Genomic DNA, 4,131 nt, shown 5'->3' on the forward strand with positions numbered 1-4,131 from the left:
CAAAGTTAGATGACAGGTATACGTGAAAAATGGCGTGGTCGAATAGACTCCACTAGAACCCTTTAATCACGGACGGGCCATAAGGATTTCATCAAATTCCTTCAAGCGAGAAAGAAGTATAGGTTATCTCACTTCTCCACCAATAGGTGTATATCGTGTAGGAATGAAGGAATTGGAGGAATTTGACAAAATCCATATGGTCGGTCTCTGATTAAAGGGTTTCTAGTGGCGCCCCCACGTGACTTAATTGGAAAAATGGCACGAAGTGAGGAAGATATTTGTAAGTCATTTGCGCACAAACGAATGGAATATCCAGATATGTCTGTAAGAAAGATTGCCATAAAGCTACAATTAGTCACTGTTTTAGATGTCTTGAAACAATTTTCAGAACATCAAACCATTGATCGCATTGATCTGAATCTGGAAGAAAAAACCGTTTTGAATATTCTGAGACAGAGAAACGAATTGTTTAGCTATTCAGAGAAAATCATAATTATTGTCGCGTGATGAAGCAAAAATGGCAGATATATTACAACTTGCACATTTATTTTTTTGTACTTATACATCTACTTTACACTTACTTTTTTGTCATATCACATAAAGATAAAGTGAGAGTGTCTCCTAAACAATCCGTTTCTCTGTCTAAGGATATGCAGGGTCTTTTTATCCAGATTCAGACCTGCGAACAATAATCTAAAATTCTGAAAATCATTTCAAAACATCGTTTCAAATTGTTCGAAACATTTTCGAAACAGTGGACATGGGCATGTTGCTTTCTTGTAATCTTTTTTACAGACTTATTTGAATACTTCATTCATATGTGCGCAAACGACACATCTTCACTTTGCTCTATTTTTCCAATTAAATCACGTGGGGTTCTATTCGACTACGCTATCTTTCACGTATACCTATTAGTTAACTTTGTATCAAATATGAATATTCTATGTACATTTAAAAAAATATTAGCATTTCTCTGTGTATGGACTTTTTCGAGTTCATGCTTTAGGTAACGTAAAGATAAAAATTTCTTCTGTCTGAATTTATTACGATCACCTTGAAACGCTGTCACGATTAAATTAATAGTACGAAGTTTACTGTCACTGAATGCAGCCTTGTCCTGAGATTTGTACTAGCGCAAACGAAGAACATGTTACGTCATTCGAACACAATCGGCCTCCAGTTAGCTCGGATCGAGATATAATCGTGAACGAAAGTTAGTTCGACAAATATTTGTTGTCACTTCCGGCTCCGTAGCTTTCTCACAGAGAGAGACTGGTTGAATTTTATTCTAGAGGATTGATTATAACGAATATGACAAATCCAATAGATTTACAAAAATTATTAAAAAGGAGATAGAAAAACGTAGTATAAATTTCTTAATTAAAATTTTTTAATGTTTTAATTAAAATTAAATTAACTCTTTACACACACACACACACACACACACACACACACACACACACACACACACACACACACACACAAAACACGCATGATTCTTTTAAATTTGCTCAATAATAGCCATTTGCAGTTGAAGATATTTTAACGAAAAGACTGACTTATTATATCAAGACATTCAATTTTTTAAAGATGCGATTAAACATTTAATAATGTATCTTAATTTTTTACTATATATCGAAAGTTCATTAAAATCGAAAAGGGACAAAGACGTTTTTTTGGTTAGAGATTTATCTAACTTTTTAATTTCTTTTCCCCTGAAGTTCACCAGGTGGTCTGAAGATGCAGAACTTCTTGGGCCTCTTTTTGATGATGCGTTTACTTCATATCGGGGAGAGCGCTGATCAATGAGTAGTGATAAGACGAGCAGGATACAAAGCGTAAACAATCGTTTTTTGGCAAAGTCACATCGTATCCATTCGTCGTTTTTGTTGTTGCATCGATCAGCGATTAGAAAGTAATTAGCGCCCCGATAATTGCCGATCCTTAGGTCGAACCCCTGCGGTTCCTACTCATCTCGTACCGGATGTTCAATGTTTCGGAGTAGGGATCTATTGTTTTCCATTGAGCACTTTCTCACGATCGATTGTTGCTAAGCGTTACTATTAACTACCATAATTGTGTTACTGTAAGAGATTCCTTAAGGTGGTATGCATAATGTTTGTCGCTGATACTTTGTCGAATTTCATTCGCTCTCATTCTCGTTTTGAATAATTTCGTATAAGATAAATATATTATAAGAGAAACAGATCAGTCAGCATATACCGGTTGCAAAACCACGGGCGGTCTTATGGAACGATCTTGCGACCGAAGACAACATTGTGTAGAGATACAAACAGCGGTTTTCCGTCAAACAAATCCCAGAACGTCTCGAGACTGTCGCATGCAATCGTCTGTGAGAATCGCAGACGGATGGATTTACTTGGCTAAGCACACATCGCTTTATGTTCTCCTTGGCTAATGTTCAAGCTAACGAGGCCGGGATATGGTTTTTCCGCGACAAAGGCGTAGGTTACACAGCGCGACGGCGCGAAGAGAAAAAGGGAAAAGGGAAGAGGGAGGACATTCATGCGTGGTCGTCTCCCCCGGTACTACCACCAGCGAAATGAAAGGGAAGGCACGGTAATTGAAGTTAAACGAGATAGCCGGCCATTCATGGGTTACGGGATCGTGACAATGAAGCTGGATCTTGGTTGAACGGACGCCTCAGGCGACAGACAATGGCTCCGCTGGAGTTTACACCGCGTCGAAGAGTTATGCCGTAATATTGTGGCCGTCCTGGTAGTTTTCACGTCGATGAAGGTACCGCGTGGAAGTTCTTCTCGTCGTTCACAAAGTGAACGCCCGGCCGATTCATGCTGTAGTTCCGTCCCGACCTCAGTTCGTTCACCGTGCGAGATCGAAGAAGCAGGAAGAAACAGTTTGGCAGTGACCTTCGTCACGTTATTAGGAACCAATCAATCTATCGTGAGTGATTATAAGAAAAACGATAATTACGAAAATTACAACTTTTGAGAAGTTTTAAGATGCCTGTGTTTTTTCAAATATATAACAGAGATTCATTCATTATATAAATATTCATTATAATAATTATGGAAAATAAAGTCACATGAAGATATCTTTAATTCTCTCTGAAACACACTTTGTTTAATCATGTTTTCTTGTTAAATTTGAAATGAGAGAATGAATTTAATTTGTAATTATATAGTAACGATTGTAAAGAGATATCTCATTATTTTGGAATAAAGCATATACATATATGTACCTCAATGTATAGTTGTTAAAATCTGCACAAATCTTTAATCGGTAAGAGAAACGTACAAAATCGGTTTGTGAACGATTTATATTTGAAAAGTACGGTCTATTCATTTGGCATTTGTCCCGATTAAGTACCTAATAATGTTCTTTCATAAACATTGATCCCATCATTATTACAATGAAACACGCAATGAAATCATGTAAACGCGAATTGAATTAATTGAGGAATTAATAATATACGCATGATTATATGTATGTGTATGTAGATACATGCACGCCAGGACGATACGTTTATTTCCATAAAAGCTCTTTAAAAGTCATGAAAAGAAGCTGAGGCCGAAAAAAACTGAGAATCGAGAGAGTTGAGATGACCTAAGATATCACACGTTCTTCGTCGCGAACAGATTTTTCCATAGATCAGTTATGACACCGAACGAAGGATTACAAGATTGATTTTCTTGTTCTCAGTGGTATCCCGGAGATCTCCCGTTGCGATCTCTTCGAAACTGTAAACTCGCTGTGATGCCGAGATTCAAATCTCGAATTTTTCACAACTCTTTCCTGCTTACCGTCGAAACAAAAGTAAGATTTCGTGCGCTCGGAGAGCGCACAGCGGCTGATCGTGGTTTGGGAAATAACCGATGAGCTCGCACGAACGACATCGGTCCGGATACTCGAAAGGAATGGACTGTCGTTTACTTATTTTTCATTTCAAGGAATCCTCATATGTTTTCAAGTAGTTTCTCGTTAACATCCCGCGTATCTCATGCGTCACGCTGTAGACAAGATAGATGAAAATGTCTGAAGAGTCGCGTCTAGACGATAACTTTTATTTCGAGAAATTCCCAGATTTCTAGAAATTCAGATTAGAAAACCAAACTAATTATGTATTTAAGCGTACAGAGTTAGAGACAT

This window comes from Trachymyrmex septentrionalis, unplaced genomic scaffold (genome assembly GCF_001594115.1).
Source record: "Trachymyrmex septentrionalis isolate Tsep2-gDNA-1 unplaced genomic scaffold, Tsep1.0 scaffold14, whole genome shotgun sequence".
In the NCBI taxonomy this organism is placed as follows: Eukaryota; Metazoa; Arthropoda; class Insecta; order Hymenoptera; family Formicidae; genus Trachymyrmex; species Trachymyrmex septentrionalis.